This window comes from Parasteatoda tepidariorum, chromosome 1 (assembly GCF_982258835.1).
Source record: "Parasteatoda tepidariorum strain Cologne lab strain chromosome 1, Ptep-v5.0, whole genome shotgun sequence".
NCBI classification, from domain to species: domain Eukaryota; kingdom Metazoa; phylum Arthropoda; class Arachnida; order Araneae; family Theridiidae; genus Parasteatoda; species Parasteatoda tepidariorum.
In genome coordinates, this window is record NC_141755.1 from 132,402,199 (window position 1) to 132,420,707 (window position 18,509).

Here is an 18,509-nt window from a genome sequence, read left to right on the forward strand (position 1 = left end):
AGACAATTGATTGTACACTTAGAACACCTTTCGTATGCTAAACTATCGTGAAAACATTGTAAAACGAGTTTAAAAAAATAATATAATGTAAATAAACTAATTTTCCGGGATTTTTTCAGTTTTAAGCGTTATTTGAAATTTCACGAATAAAAGAAAATAATTTTTTATATATATAGGATCCTTTAATATATCGAAAAACACATTAAGTAAATAATATAACGTAAAATAAACAAAAGAAGAAAAAAAACAATTTAAAAATAGACCACAGCAGGGTTTGAACCCTTCCCCTCTCGCTCCAGGCGTAATTCTCAAGCACATGGTCTTAGCCGTTGGGCCACGCTTATACGGCGATTGTGCGTTTACATTGATTCAAGTAAACTCTCCCGAGAAGCAAAACAAAAGATTTAAGGAGCCATAATGACCCCCCTAATTTATCTATAAAAATATACTTTGGAGGGGTGTTTCGGCTTGTAGAGGTCCACCTTCGGTCCGAGTTTTAAAATTATAACTTAATATTAAAAGAAGTTAAGCGGTCTTGAAATTTAAAACTTTTTCGTGCCATTTTATTTTATTTTATTCTTTATTCCATTAAGAGTTCTTTCACAAAGAAAGACAATGGATTTTATACATAGAACACCTTTCGTATGCTAAACTATCGTGAAAATATTGTAAAACGTGTTTAAAAAAATTAATATAATGCAAATAAACTAATTTTCCGGGATTTTTCCAGTTTTTAAGCGTTATTTGAAATTTCACGACTAAAAGAAAATTATTTTTTATATATAGGATCCTTGAATTTATCGAAAAACACATTAAATAAACAATATAACGTAAAATAAACAAAAGAAATTTTTTTAAAAATTGACGGCAGCGGGGTTCGAACCCTTCCCCTCTCGCTCCTGGCGTAATTCTCAGGCACATGGTCTTAGCCGTTGAACCACGCTCATACGGTGATCGTGCTACTACACTCTAAAAACTGTACCTCTGATTTCAGAGGCACAGGCTAAATGTACCGTGTATTTTCTCGCGTAAGAGGCACATAACTAATGTGCCTTTAAAAATGAGAGGCACCACAACAAATTAAAGGTACCAAAGCAAACGCCAGTCAATGCGCGGTACAAAAAGACTTTCGTGCCTCTGAAATTCGCTTCATTTCTTTTTCTTCGGTACGATCATGTAACGGAGAACAAGCGCATGCGCACATCAGTGAAAAATTTTATGACGAAATACGTTTTCTGTCCCCTCGCATCCACGCTACCGATGGAAGAAGTTTTCTACAAATGTGCTCTATTGATGTTATAAAAATGCTTGAATTTGGTAAGTTTAATACTTGTATCTTATTTTTATATTAATTCCTAAGTAACGACGGCATCTTTTTTATTAATACATTTCAATTTTTATTAGTGAATTATTAATGCTACAAATCTTATAAAAATGTTTAAGCGAGAGAGCTAACCCTAGTTATGTTTACATTTCTGTTGTAGTTGTATTATTTATGTTTTATCATTATAATATTAAGAGGAATGTTTTTAAAGTGCCCTATATTTGTTCTGTAGTGTTTGATTATAATTTTGTATGAGGTTTTCAATGTGGCGATTGCTATGAATAAGAAATCATTTTTATTTGAAATACCAATTTGCTTTTTTGTTTATCTTAGTTTACATTCGAGAGCTATCACAGAAATTCTCTCACAGAATGATTGAATAATTTAAAAAACAACGAAGAATGTTTTCGAATTTTTATTATAATTATGAAAAGTATACTTTCAATCATTAGCTATTTTAGAAAACAATTGACATTGATATCTAATTATAATTATTTCAAACTGTTACTAAACTTACAATTGATATAAACCTGAAGAAAAAAATAAGATTATGCTTTATTTATATTTTAAATATGGTGTAAGCATGGGAGAAAAAGGCAATCTTCTAATGATTTATAAATTTTTAATTAGTTATTATTTTTTTTGAAAAAGTACTAATGTTTAAAAATGTTTTATTCTATCATCACAGCTTTCAGTGTATAATTTCAAATTTTAGTTTTGAATTTATGACTCAAAATAGATAACATGGGATATATAATTATTTATGACTGTGAAATTCGTTTTAAAAATTTTAGCATTTCAAATTGAAATTTAATTTATTTGATTTTTAAAAAGGATTAATAGCTTGCTCCAGGGTGCTCTTGTGGCACAGCTGGTTAAATTATCTTTCACACTGCTTATTAGAGAACTAGGGTAATGAGTTAGATCCTGGCAATGTATAAAACAACTGGCGTGTATACTTTGCATATAAATTATGCCACAAGTGAAAGTTCTCTCATTGGTTATCATGCAGAAGATTCAAACGAGCTAGCTCAAGCGGAGTCCACTTTATCTGACCAGTATCAAAATTACATGGCATTTTAACCATGGCCGTTAAAAAGTAAAGCCCTAGAAATAGGATTTTTGGTCATGGTTGAGTGATGGGCGGTGATGAGTACCTTGCTCTTTGTTTAAAATAATATAATGCCAAGTAGGGGAGAGGGGGGCACCTTTCAACAGTTTTTGCTTAAGAATTATTTTCAAAGTTTTATTGCTTTCAAAATCTAAATTCTAATTTTTATTTATTAAATTGATATTTGAGGTAACCTCTAAATTTTTTCCAAAGGTCTAAGCCAAAGACAAAATACCTAATTTTACATATTTAGTGAACCATGTATTTTGTTGAAATCTACCCCTCCTGGGGGGCAGATTTCAACGGGTGGCGGGGCACATTTCAACAATTGAAGAGAACGTAACAAGATCATGCATTTTGGAAAATTAACTTTATTCATAAATTAATAATAATGAATGAACATATTGGATTGATTTAGGTTTTTTCTGCATTATTTTGTCTTTAATAAAATCAAAGTTTACGGAGAATGTCATGAAAAATACAGCTTAACTGTTACGCAGCTTAAACTTGGTTGAGGCAGTTTCATTTTAATGTCATTTCTTTCTATACCACTAATATCCTCTCATTCTGGAAAATAAAGCATTGATTATCATGCTCCCTCGCTCTCCAGAAACTACCTCCCGAACCAGGTGAGCTCCTAGCTTGGCAACAACATTTGGAGCTGGAACAACTGTTAAAACTCCAGTTTCATCCAAGTTATATATTTGATCCACTGTAAAATGACCAGAATTAAGAGTTCTCTCATAATTGTTGAAAAATTCTTGAACATTTTCTTTATTAAGAGCTATAGCTCTTGCAAAGCTGGTGTTTTCCGGTTTTCTTAAAAGTAAGCTGTGGGTGACACTTCGTAAAACCTTTAACCCAGTCAATTCCAGAGGTTTTATTTTTGTCCCAGCTACTTTGAATTTTGGAATTGAAACACTTTGCGTTATCATAGGAAAGTTTTCTAACTTGTCTGTAAGTTAGACTATAATTGAGAATTGAACATGTAATTATGTATTCACAAAGCAGGATTTCTTGCTGGACATCAAAAACTTGTTGGCTTATGTATTTAGAACTGTAGCATTTTGTGTTAGCTGTACATTGTTTGGTTTCACCAACCAAACAATTATTTGACTTTCTTTTTTTTAATTTATAAAATAAAGCTGAAAAGTCTATTCCAAATAAGCCTGCTGCTGCTCTTAAACATGCACCATTTCTGACAGTTTCCATTGCTTTTTCAATGTTTTCTTCACTAACTTCTGGTTTAGTGTGCTTTTTTTTTATATGTTCGCAACATTTTTATAAATTGTAAGAAGGTAAAATAACAGGATTGAGAATTTTAATGTTACACCGTAAGCTTTTCAATTTTCTTAAAATTAAATTATTTTCATTCTAAGTTAAATTTTCTTGAATATGTTTATAAAATTTTAAAATAATTATTTTATTGATGCTTTTAATGAATTCTTTGTAAATAAATTCTATTTTCAACAACAATGCAACAAACTGAATCTTGGTTTTAAGCTTTTAAAAAAATTTCATATAATTGAAATTTTTTTTACAAACATGCTTTGAACACATTCACATGTTTTTCAAAAAATTTAGAATAATGCCTTACAGAAAAAGTTGAGTATTTTAAATGTAACAACCGTAATTAATGGGCCTTTTGCAGACTAATGACTTCTGCAAGATTACTTAACAAAAAAATAATAAGCCTGGGGCACCTTTCAACACTGTTGAAATGTGCCCCCTAAGCTCTGTTGAAATCTGCCCCTGGTGCAGACATTTTGGTTAAAGTATTATCAACCACTTTAGAAAACGACTTTTTACTAATAAATAATACAGTTAGAAACAGAATTAAATAAACTAGCAGATGAATAATTATCACTTACTTTATTAAAAGATTACTGGTAGATAAACAGTTTTAAAATCAAAACTGTCTTTTTACTTTTGGAATGTTAAAACATGTTCCACAGAGTAACACAACAGTGGTAAAAAGAAAGTGCTTAAAACTAAATGTCAATAGTTATGCTTAGTTAAAGCTTATTGTCTGGCATATTGGCGAATCATTAAACAATATTAGAAAGCAGAAATTCTAGTTGTTGAAAGGTGCCCCATGTTGAAATGTACCCCCCTCTCCCCTACTTAACAGCTTGAACTTTTTAAAAAATATTAAAGTATTGTTAACTAGAGCAGTTTAATTTACATAATTTTGATATCAATAACTATATATAAAAAATAAAAAAATTATTTGCATAACATTCATTGGATCACAAATGGATTAGATATGCAGAATCGCTGTTGTGTCACTGGCATTTTCCAAGATAAATTCTTAATGCTTTATCGATATATACTGAATAATTTATTAAAAAAATATTTGGTACTTCATATTCAATGCTCAACACTTTATACTCCATGTTTTCTTGCTACGAAAAGCTACCTAGTAAAACTTTCTAATTCAGCATCAGTGATAATAATTTTTAAGAAACTTTTTTTTATTTTTTATTGTTATTGCTACCTTACCTGTGTTACTTAGAATAACATTATCAAAAAACTTTTATTAATCTATAACTAATGCTTTTCCTGAACTGTAGTAAAAAAAATATGAAGCGAAGCAATTTTGATAATATTTAGAAAGAAAATATATTGATTGTAAGGATTGATATGTGTATAAACTTGATGCAGTGAAATTGTTTTTTTTTTTTTTTTTTTTTGCTATCTGAAAGGCAATTTAATGTTTGTGTAATCTAAATTTATATTATTAGTATAACTAAATGATTAATAGTTTTTTTTTTTGCTGTTACTTTGTCTTGACTGTGTTCCAGTAAATGCAAAAAAATGTTTTTAATTATTAAATATTTTTATAAATAATAATTATTTTTATAAATAATTACTTTTCGATTTACATTTGAATTTTCTTTGTTGACTCCAATTTTGTTTTGTGTTAAAAACAATCCTTGCACTTTCTTATGTATTTAAGCTTAGATAGATTTACACTTTTTTTTTTCTTTAACATGTTGAATGCCACACTAATTTTCATGGCTTGCCCGTCTGGCCAAAATGATTTTTTCAGTATATTCAGTATATTCATTTTAGTAATAATAATAATATAAAAAAAAATTAGAGCATTAAAAATTTGTTCGAATTATGTGTTTCGAATAATCGAGGTTTCGCCGTTCATCGGTGACCCCAGTGGCGCTACGAAAAAACTCAGCACCAGTCACCGGTGACCCCTATGGCATTCAACGTGTTAAATTAGTTCAATAATATTATATATAAAAATTATTTTAGCTAAACCTATTCTTAATGTAATAAAATCTTCATGAATGTATTTGTGTACATTGTGATAGAAACTTTTAACTACTTATTCAAATAAAATACTCTTACATTGATAAGTCCTGTTTTAAATGTTCTAGCCGAGCTGAATGCATGATAAAACACTTACATGGAGAGGAAAACCACTAAGCCTGCTACAGTTAGTCTGGCGTCCAGGGGACTCAAACCCATGATCCAACTACCTCTGAGGATATTTCACATCAGCACTGTGGTCAATGCTAAACTATAAATAATGTGGATGCTGTGGGAAGGATTTGATCAGGCCTCCTCTGCAAATGCTTTGCCCATGTACCTCCCCCGGCAAAGTGTTTAACTTGAGCATTTTTTCTTCCGGATACAACCTTTAAATGTCCGTTGCTATTTCTCCGAATTATTGTGATTCTGTATTAATAACTAGTGAAAACTAAAAGAAAGAAAAATGTGTGTCATTTGATTTTTTTCAAAATTTGGAAAATGTTTTAATAAAAGTTCTCTGCGAAACATGTGGATTTTTTTTATAAGAGTCTGCATTAAACGAATCTTACTATCTCCAAGTAAAATTGACTTACAGTTGTTCCGCTCTGTAAAGCAAATTTATCTATATGTTATCACCTTTTACTATGATATTTTATTTTCTCATTATAGTGCTAATTTTTTTTAATTTTGTTTTATTTTAAACTATAATTTTTGTAAATTTGGTTTAGGCTATTCTCACTGGTTAAATTACTCATTGTATTAAGTATGTTTACCATTATAATTTTGCATCCGGTGTTGTGTTTTCTTTTTTTACCTGCACTTTTTCTTTATTGACCTTTAATTATGATGTATTACTATATATATATACATAGCCTATACTAAGTATTTCAAATTATTTGCCAGATTTTAAAATTCTTAGCCAAAGGAAAATGTTAGAAATTTTTTATGATAGATTTTTTCTGTAGGAAACTTTTAAACATAATACAAATTTTTTATAAATTAATTATTTTATAAAAATGCAAATAGAAATTTAGAGTAATTTTGCTGTTGGGGAGGAGTAAACGTGCAATGAATGGAGGAGAGATTGCAAAATGCAGATGTTTTATCGTGTTTGAGGGGAGGAAACAGGGTTGGCAGGTTTTTGACATGTGACAGTTTTTGACAGTTTAAACCGTCACGTCAAAAACCTCACTGTCGAAAATGTCAAAAACCTATATTCATATGTGAAATTTAATTAATACATAAAATTTATATATTTTTTATAAAGGATAGTGTTTCTAAATGTTCTAGAAAAAATAATTTAAAATTTTGAAGAAACACTTATATTTTAAATAGTAACCAAAATCTTGTACTTTTGAAAACTTACATCTTTTGTAATATTATGTATTCATTTTCATGTGTTATTGAAAATTTGCAGTGATATTATTAAGAAATTTATTTATAACCAAATTTAGTGTATAGTATAGATTATACTAAAAATTAGACATTTTTAAAGATAAACATTAGCAGTTTTGTACATTAGACATCTTCTTTTAAAGAAAAATCTTTTTAATATTCTTTTAAATCTTCTTAATAATCTTTTTAACATAAGACAATACAAATTTAAGTGCTTTCTGTTAAATACACAGAGTAGTTAGTGTCGATTTACAGTATATTCAGCCTATTCATTTACTATGCTGAAAATTTAGTTTATCCAAATACTTGTGAATTTCATTTTGCTGAATACGATATAGTTTTGTTGAATATCTAAATATTCAGCTGTTGAATAATTACTTCTTGCTTTCAAGATATGCATTATTTGTGTTCTTAATACAAGTGGAGAGAAAAAAATTAAGAGATAAAAATTGTTTTAAAATGATAAGTGCAATAATTATAAATAAATATAATAAACAATATGAATTATATTTATCATTATTCATAAATATAACTACTTTTAAATTCAAATTAACATACTGGATAATAAAGATATTCGGTAAAACATTAAAAAAAAATTTTTATACACTTGTATCAAGTTTGTATTTATACAACATAACTTGTAAGTTCCTTATAAATATTAGTTATAAGTTTATATGTCAAAAATGCATAGTAATAAACTTTTAATTTTCTTAAGTATCAAAAAAAAAATTTTTTTTTTTTTAAATATAAATATTTCAACAATTTTTGTGCAATATTTTGTGCACATGCATTTGAATATAAATTTCTGAGATTTTAAATCTGTTATTTTACCTTAATTTTAATTAAAAAATATTTTAAAACCTGCTGATTACCTATAGTATAATTAAATTTCAATATAATGCATGGCAACTGTTGGTAGTTTTGAAGTTTATATATTTTCTTGGCAAACTTCAGTTTTTGACATTTTTGACGGTTTAAACCAGTATTATACCCTTGTCATGTCAAAAACCACTTTTTGACGTCAAAAACCCAACCCTGGGAGGAAATAAACATAGATTGAGGTTTATTTTTGGCAACGTATTAGATTAGTGTAGTAATATAAAGATAAACCTGAATCGACGCTATGTTCTGCGTTATTAAATTAGTGCATGTATTATTGTCATGAAAAAATATTTTTTCTGCTAAAATAATCTGCATCTTGTTTTTCGTTTGAAAACAGCTTTCGCCAATACTTTCCCCCAAAAGGGAACAAGGTCTTTTTTCTTCAATTGTAAACTAGCCATTGTACATTTTCTCTATGGATTAGTTTTATTTTGTACATTAGATTGTTGTAATCAAGTTTAAGTTAAAATAATTTTTATTTTAATAATATTTATAAAACAAATGCATGTTTAATGATTGGGGATAAAAATGCGGAATTTCACGATTTTTAAAATACTATAAAAAATAAAAATTCTGAAACAAGCTTTCAAAAAAAATTGCAAAATGCTTTTCATATATTCAGAGCTCAAATAAAATTGTCAATTAAATAATATTAAGTGCAGTTAGTTCCAGGGTTTGTTGATTTAAATCAGCTTGATTTAAATCACGATTTAAATCATGATTTAAATCAAATGATTTTTTTAAAAAAATCATTGATTTAAATCAACTAATTTTTTTTTATATATATTGATTATAAAAGTTAAAAAACAGTGTTTTAAATTATTGATACTTTTATTATTTTCTTTTCTTAGTTTCAAAATTTATTTTAAATAAATTGTTGCATTAATTAATTTTAGTTAACGAAATTACTTTCTTTCTTAGTGTGTGTTAAATTCCAACATATTGAAAATTACAATTTTAAAAGTCTTTTGATTCTTGAGATTGAAAGCACAGATTAAAGTAAACATTTAATGCTGTCTTAATATAGACTTGCATAGCTGTAGAAAGTAATTATTAAACATGAATTTTTTCAAAAAATAATGTAAATATTGTTAATTAAAATTCTACCGTTTGAAAGAAAAAGCATGGAATTAAAATCTACATTATATTTATTGGTGGAAAATGTATATTTTTGAAGCTTTTTCAAAAGCATATTAAAAAGAAAATACCCAATTTGCCAAAAATAGAAAGAAAAGAAAAAGGCCAATAAATTCAGATATTTTTTTCCTGATATAGTGTCATTCTTCCCTTTCAAACTCTATTTGAAACAGTAGGGTTATTAACTGGTATTTTTGCTCATAATATGTTTACAGTATCTTTGACATCTGATTTTCTATAACGAAATTTTGTGGAAAAAAATTCCTATGAGTACATAGATTTTTAAAAAAAAAATATTTTTAGCTTAACGTATCTATTTTGATATAGAATTAAAAGTGAATATTTTAATATAAAAATATATAGATTAAATATTTATTTTTTGATGAATGATTACATTTATAAACACAATCTGTTACATTTATTTTGTCATTTTAAAAATCAAACGGAAAAAAAATGAAATTTTAAATTAAGATTATGGTTTGCTAATTGAAACTCTGTTTTAATAGTTAAAGTACAGGGGTCTGTCCAAGTGAAATTTACTACCGTTTACCGGTACCTACACAATTTAACTTTAGGAAAAACGGTAGAACAATTCCACAAAATACTTTTTTCTCAAAATTTTATTTTTGTGTCTCGTAAGAAAAGATAAATCCAAATTTTTAATTTTCAAAAATTATGTCTACATTTTCACAAAATAGTTATCTTTGAAAAACCTAGACAGACTAAAGTATTCTTTAAATTTTCTATTTGAACTAGTCCTTAAATTTCAATCATGCATTTGTTTCAAAATGGTTGCTATGCATTCAAAGCTATGTATTATAATGAAAAATTATTTTAGTAAGTTAAAATATTGTTATAGTATAGTTTTATTATTAATTTTGATTAAGCATTTATAAAGTTTTTTTAATCATAAATTAAAGTTCTTACAGTGTATTTGAATAAAAATCAAAAAAATCTGATTTTTTTAAAAAAAATCAAAAAAATCACGAACTTGGGTTAGTTCTAAAAAAATTGAAAGCTAATGTTCCCAAAATGGGAATGATGGCGCCTAATGGGTTAATATGCTTCGCCAAAATCAGGCTTTTAAAAAAAAATTCATTTCAATAGAAAGAAATCTTTGATTTTACACTTGTAAAGTCATTTGATTAAACATATTTGATGTTATAAAACATACAAATTGTTCAAAATCTACATCTATAATTTTAAAATATTGTGAAAGTTCTATATTTTTCCATATTTGTGTGCAACTGTTACTAAATTATGTAATATTGTTCTTTATGTGTGAAAATAAAAGATATTAGATTTCATGATATTTAGTGTTTAATTTTGATTCTTATAAAGCTATTTTATTAAATCTTTAAATATTTAAAAAATATCTAAATTTATAAGAAATTTCCATTTTGAGGATACTTTTTGGAAAAAAAATCCATGAATTATATTGACTTGGAATAAACAGAAATAAATATTTTTTTATACCTATATCTGATTAGAAAAACATCATTGAAATTGTTGAAGTATCATTAAACGCTACATAATTAAAGAAATTGTGTAAATTTACATATTTTATAATTGCCTATGAAAAAGCCTTAGATGGAATCCCTTGAGATGATCACCTCAAGTGGCCAATATTCAAAGAATTCAGAAATATTTTTCATTAAGAATTATTATAATTAATATCTTGGTAATAGTGTAAACCCCTTTTTATATGAAGTGCAAGCAAATTACAAATAGGTAAAAAAAAAAGTGTGTTCAAATCTGGTAAATAACAGGTTTTGGTACCACTAAATGCTTATTTCAATGAGTGGTTCATAAAAGCAAAATCTAAGGTACAATGTACTTTTCAAGCTAAGAGGTACATCTGATTTTGCCTCTGAAATCAGAGGTTCATTGTGCCTTTCATTTTTAAAGGCACGTTGTGCTCTTAAAATTCAGAGGCACAAACGATCCAAATGTGCCTCTGAAATCAGAGGTACATTGTGCCTTTCAATTTTAAAGGCACGTTGTGCCCTTAAAATTCAGAGGCACAAACGATTCAAATGTGCCTCTGAAATCAGAGGTACATTGTGCCTTTCATTTTTAAAGGCACGTTGTGCCCTTAAAATTCAGAGGCACAAACGATCCAAATGTGCCTCTGAAATCAGCGGTACAGTTTTTAGAGTGTACTTAGCTTCAAGTACCCTCTCCCGGCTAGCAAAACAAGAGATTTAAGGAGCCATAGCATCCCCCTAATTTGTCTATAAAAATATACTTTGGAATGGTTTTTCGGCTTGTAGAGGCCCACCTGCGGTCCGAGTTTTAAAATTATACCTTAATATTAATGGGAGTTACGCGGTCTTGAAATTTGAAACTTTTCCCCGACATTTTATTATATTTTATTTTTTATTCCATTATGCGTTCTTTCGCAAAGAAAGACCATTGATTGTACACATAGAACACCTTTCGTATGCTACACTATCGTGAAAATATTGTAAAACGAGTTTAAAAAAATAATATAATGTAAATAAACTAATTTTCAGGGATTTTTCCAGTTTTTAATCGTTATTTGAAATTTCAAGAATAAAAGAAAATTATTTTTTATATGTAGGATCCTTTAATTTATCGAAAAGCACATTAAGTAAATAATATAACGCAAAATAAACAAAAGGAAAAAAAAAAGGAAAAATTTTGAAAATTGTCCACTGCCGGGGTTCGAACCCTTATTCCCTCGCTACATGCGTAAGTCACTAGCACATAGTCTTAGCCGTTGGACCACGCTTCTACGGCGATCGTGCTACTACATAGCTTCAAGTACCCTCTCTCGAAAAGCAAAACAAAAGATTTAAGGAGCCATAACGACCCCCCTAATTTATGTATAAAAATATACTTTGGAGGGGTGTTTCGGCTTGTAGAGGCACACCTTCGGTCCGAGTTTTAAAATTATAACTTAATATTAAAGGAAGTTAAGCGGTCTTGAAATTTGAAACATTTTCCCGCCATTTTACTTTGTTTTATTTTTTATTCCATTACGAGTTCTTTCACAAAGAAAGACAATGGATTTTATACATAGAACATCTTTCGTATGCTAAACTATCGTGAAAATATTGTAAAACGTGTTTAAAAAAATTAATATAATGTAAATAAACTAATTTTCCGGGATTTTTCCAGTTTTTATGCGTTATTTGAAATTTCACGAATAAAAGAAAATTATTTTTTATTTATAGGATCCTTTAATTTACTGAAAAACACATTAAATAAGCAATATAACGTAAAATAAACAAAAGGAATTTTTTTAAAAATTGACAGCAGCGGGGCTCGATCCCTTCCCCTCTCGCTCCAGGCGTAATTCTCAAGCACATGGTCTTAGCCGTTGGACCACGCTTATACAGCGATCGTGCTACTGCATAGCTTCAAGTACCCTCTCCCGGCTAGCTAAACAAGAGATTTAAGGAGCCATAGCGACCCCCCTAATTTATCTATAAAAAAGTTCCTTTGGTAGTTTGGTTCAGCTCATAGTGGCCAACTTTCGGCCCGAATTTAAAAATTATAGCTTAATGTTAAAGGGAGTTACGCGGTCTTGAAATTTGAAACTTTTTCCCGCTATTTTATTTTATTTTATTTTTTATTCCATTATGCGTTCTTTCGCAAAGAAAGACAATTAATTGTATACATAGGAAACTTTTGGTGTTTTAAACTAACGTGAAAATATTCTAAAACAAGTTTAAATAAATAATATGATGTAAGTAAACTAATTTTTCGGGATTTTTCCTGTTTATAAGCGCTATTTGAAATTTCACGAATAATAGAAAATTATTTTTTATATATAGGATCCTTTAATTTAACACATTAAATAAGCGATATAACGTAACACGAAAAACACATTGAATAAGCAATATAACGTAAAATAAACAAAAGTAAATTTTTTAAAAATTGACAGCAGCGGGGCTCGATCCCTTCCCCTCTCGCTCCAGGCGTAATTCTCAAGCACATGGTCTTAGCCGTTGGACCACGCTTATACGGCGATCGTCCTACTGCATAGCTTCAAGTACCCTCTCCCGATTAGCTAAACAAAAGATTTAAGGGGCCTCTGCGGAACCCCTAATTTATCTATAAAAAAGTTCCTTTGGTAGTTTGATTCCGCTCATAGAGGCAAACTTTCGGCCCGAATTTAAAAATTATAGCTTAATAATAAAGGGAGTTACGCGGTCTTGAAATTTGAACTTTTCACCGACATTTTATTTAAATTTCATTCATTATGCGTTATTATTTTTTCATTTCATTATGCGTTCTTTCGCAGAGAAAGACAATTGATTGTACACACAGAACACCTTTCGTATGCTAAACTATCATGAAAATATTGTAAAACGAGTTTAAAAAAATAATATAATGTAAATAAACTAATTTTCCGGGATTTTTCCAGCTTTTAAGCGTTATTTGAAGATTCCCGAATAAAAGAAAGTTATTTCTTTTATATAGGATCCTTTAATATATCGAAGAACACTTTAAATAAATAATATTATGTAAAATAAACAAAAGAATAAAAAAAGAAATTTTTTAAAAATTGACCACAACCGGGGTTCGAACCCTTATTCCCTCGCTACATGCGTAAGTCACTAGCACATGGTCTTAGCCGTTGGACCACGCTTCTACGCGGATCGTGCTACTACATAGCTTGTAGTATCCACTCCCGGTTAGACTAACCAGGAGTTGGTGAATTAAGCTAAATATTCGCGGTGCTGGCATGTGAAGCGTGGCGCAGTCGGTAGCACTGTTGGGAAGTTAGATTTGCAGTCCTGGTGGCCCGGGTGCGAAACCCTGCGAGGGTCGAATTACTATTTTTACGTATTATTTTTTTAATATATTTTTCAAAATTTTAACGTGAATAAAGTGTTCTATATATGAAAATTACTCTTTTTTCCTTAGGAAATAGCGAATAATAGCTAATAAACGGATATATTTCGGATAATTTTTATTTACTTATTTATTTCAATTTGTATTATTTTTTTAAAATTCTTTTTCAATATTTTTAAGTGAATAAAGTTAGCTAATAAATAGCTAAGTTTACTACGTTTTAATTTATGACATAAAGATAGTATTTTGGCAGACAATTACCGATGCAACTTCCGAAGGTCAAATATACTTCGTTATGAAACTCCAATCAATGAATCTGATTTCAGTAAAAATCTCAGAACCGTACTTTATATTTAGGAAAATGTATCTACCGAGTTGTTTATGAATTACGTTTCTTTGCATTTTACCTCATTAACGCTTAAAGCAATGATTCTCAACCTTTTTTTTGTGACGGCGCACTTTTAACGATTTCGAAATTTGACGGCACACAATGAAAAAAATTAGTTTAAAAGTTATTTACTTAACTATAATACACTGTGTTAAATAGTTTGTGATAATAATTTTGAATGTGAAATAAAGTTCTACAAAAGCACATGTATTAAGGGATTAATTATTTCTTTCGACTAATTTTTTATTAGTTAGTAACATTTACTTATGTTTTTTGCTAGTTATTTTGTTTGCTTGTTTTCTATAGCTAGTTTTTTTGCTGATTATTAATTCTTGTAAACTAGTGTTTTTGCTGATTATTAATTGTTAGTTTATTTTTTGTTAGTTTTTTTTGTAACTTTTAATTGCATAGCTTACTTTAATGATTAGCTTTTATTTAATATTTAGCTTGCTTTCCTTTGATAATTAATAATTTCAATGATCATTAAATTTCCTACTTATTTCAACATTTTTTAAAATTGTCAACGACAATTTAAACACTTCCTTCTTATTTTAAGATTGTCAGAGACAAGACAATCGCTGACAAAGATGTTCCCGCGGTTAAAGAGTGGATATATATATATATATATATATATATATATATATATATATACACTTTTCTTTAATTTAAACTTTACTCGTAATTAAAAAAGCATTATAATTTTTACTGTATCATTTCTAATATTTGGCGGCACATTTTAAGAATTTGGCGGCACACAAAAGTGCCGCGGCACAGTGGTTGAGAATCACTGGCTTAAAGTGTGCAACGCCCCAAATTATATACTTTTATAGTTTCCTGCATTGTTTAAGGGGAAAAAATCATGATTTCGTCGGATATATTTTCTGAAGGTGTCTCGAGTCAGTCGACTGAATCGATTTTGAAGGACATCTATTTGAGTTTCGTCTTGCAACACTACTACTCCACGGTGGACCTAGAGATCGTTGAATGGACTTGTACTGCACGATAACTACCAGGACACGAACTAAGCATACGAGGCTACGGAGGAGCAGAAGCGAAATGCCCAGATGAGCAGCCTCGATGAGTTCTGGAAAATGCACAAGAAATCCTTGGAAGATCCGGATGCCTTCTGGAGCGAGGCCTCGGAATCTTATTTATATTGGAAAATTCCGGTTCCGAACCAAAATGTCTGCAGGTACAATTTCGATGACAATAAGGGAAGGATTTTTGTCGAATGGATGAAGGGAGCGATGACCAGCATCCAAGGTTTCGTGGCCAAATTTAGTATTTCGAAAAAAATTGTTTAAAAATTTGGGGGTTCTAATGTGCAGGTAAATTGAATTCATAGTTGAAATACACTAAAAATACCCAGAAAAAAAATGGCGGCTAAAATATGTCGAGCAAAAATAAAAGAAATAATATAGTACGTTTAAATAATTAAATATAGCAATGAAAATATAATTTTCGTAATTTTACATTAAAAATGAAAAGCAAATTATATTTTCGAAGTAATATTACAAAATAACGCGAAAGTATGAAAAAAAAAAACATAATATTTGTTTTTTGGTATATTTAGTCCACATTTACAATACGGGCAAAATGGGGTAGGTTTTTTCGAAAAAAGAAACATTAGAGAAGTCAACAACAAAAAGTTGAGCTAATTACCTCGTGGAACTTTTTGGAACTAAGTATCGAAAGTCATTCAAACATTGTAAAATGTCAAATGATAAGATATAAACTATAAGTTTGTCAAGAGTATTAACTAATCCAACAAATTGAAAAATAATAATTATTGCTGTTAACCAATATTAATTTATTAATATTGGTTAACAACAACACAGTATTTATATTATTCATATTGAGGTCGGAGTCCTTTATCTCTCCCAATTTTTAGATGTTATCGCAAAAAAAAATGTTAAAATATTTAAAAATAATAAAATATTTTAAAAATAGTCTTTATAGAGTAAAACGTTAGCTGTTATTTTTATTAACTTTAATTATAAAGTAGGGGGTTCTGCTGAAAGCAGGTTAATTATTTAGGGTTCTGTAGTTGAAAAATATTGGGAACCGCTGATCTAAAGCAAACAAAGATTTACTATTACCTTTGAGCTATCAACTTATAAGTTTGCATCGCACGCTTGAAGAGAATAGTCTACAATTAATTAAAACCTTGTCTTTCATGTTTACCAGACGAACAATGTGGGTTAACACCTCAAAAATAACATTCGCAGAGGCTTACACTTAAAATAGACTTCAGCTATGTTAATGCTTGACATCAGTAATGCGTGTCATAGAGTTTGGCGCAATGGAATATTTTACAAACTGATTGAGTTAAAATTCCCACCAGGAATAACTAAGTTTATATATTTATTAAATTTTTAAATAAGAAAAAAAAAAGTTTCATTTCTGCTATAGATTTTATTGGTATAGACTAAAAGTTAAACGTTTTGTAACTGTAACAGAAATTGAAAGTTTTTTTAGAAATAAATTTGCAAAACTTGTATTAAAAAGAGTGAGATAAAGAAGCGAGCATCAAGATAAAACGTTTGGTAATTTATGGAATATATTAACACTTTAAATTCAGTCATTGAATATGAAGCAAAAAAAAAAGTTTTTTTTTTTCACAAAGAAATGATTCACAAAGAAAAACATTAGTCGTAAAATTACGGAAAAAAATTCGATTAACATCTCCTCATGTTTGTACAAGAAAATAAATGCTTTATACTGTAAGACAAATAATATGTTTTTATTGTAATTCTTCAAAAATTACATTAAAAGAAAATTAGACAAAAAGAAGCAAACTAATAAAACACAACTGGTTATTCACAAGAAAAGCAAACATTAGCATTGAAGTACAGATTGGCACTATTTTTTAAACATAACAACAGAAATTTAAAGAACATTTAATGGAATGATTTTTTCTTTGAAGAATATTTGTTTTGTGATAGCGAGAAACAAAGATGACTCCCCCCCCCCAAAAAAAAAATCAAGAGGGTTAGTTAGTAGACAAAGTAAAGGAATTACATCTAAAAGAGTGTCTAAGGAATTATTTCTTTATACAGAAAAATCTTTAACACTATCATTGAAATGCGAGACTTAACATCATTCCACATATTTTTAAATCTACCAATTAGACAAGCCAATATTTGCTTAGAGCAAAATAATCTTAAAAAGTTTTAAAATAATTTTTAGTAGCAAGCACTTAAACTCCCAAAAATATGTAGTATTTATTATTTGTAGTAAAAAAAAAAGACATTTTATAGAGCATTAGAACTAATAATAAATTTTTTTTTTATCAATTTTGGTTTGCTTAGCTTCTGACATTGCAACCTCTCTCTCTCTCAAAAAGAAATAATATAAAAAGTTAATAGTTCTTGCTTTCTCAAAAATTTCTTAGCTGCAGTTTTCCTTGTTTACACTCGCAAGTTTAATAAATACTCCCCTGGTATTTTGTTGCTCTGTAATTTAAAAAGTAACTTATTAAAAACGTTGAGTACTTCTGACTTTTCATAATTTGATCCAATTTAAGAGCTCATTTAATCATTCATGAGTTATTTTAATAGAAATGTATGTATATATAGAACTTTATACCTAGAATGACAGGAGGGGCCACAATGGTCCCTTAGGTATTTTGGTAAGCACCCCATTATCTCAGGAAAGTTTGGGTATAAGGTACTCTATGGTAAGCATAAAGCACCCCAGTTTCATGAAGAAAAAAAATCAAAAGTATTTCAATATATATATAATTATTATTCATAGAGAAAAGGAAATACAGTTGTCTAATAAACTAATATTTATGTATAATTGAAAACTCAGTGTTCCATTTAATCAACCAATTTTAATGAAATACCATAGAATCTTGATGATCAAACTTATGCTCCTTGTTCTATTGATTGTAATATGATTCTTACCTAACAATGACTTAGATTTTCTTAGTTGCCTTTGGCAAAATATTAAAGCTTTGAAGGCATTTTGTACCTGTAAAATATTTCTTCTGTATTTTTATCTAATTGTATTTACAACCTATAACCTTTTAAAGCTATATTTATTTATTATACTTTATTTCTCTTCTCTGCTATTATTACATAGATATTGATTATTATGCAAAATTAGATGTGTAAAACATTTAATAATAAACATATTTAAAGCGTTATGTAACTACATTTGCAATTATAAAG

The 18,509-nt window shown here is 28.5% G+C and overlaps 1 long non-coding RNA gene across 1 annotated transcript; it reads left to right on the forward strand.

The window, feature by feature from the left end:
• Positions 1 to 1,176: 1,176 nt before the first annotated feature.
• On the forward strand, positions 1,177 to 6,230 carry LOC147816986 (uncharacterized). The gene is made up of 2 exons (XR_015429742.1): positions 1,177 to 1,317; positions 5,831 to 6,230. It is a non-coding gene; the product is annotated as an uncharacterized LOC147816986 (long non-coding RNA).
• The last annotated feature ends 12,279 nt before the right edge of the window (positions 6,231 to 18,509 follow it).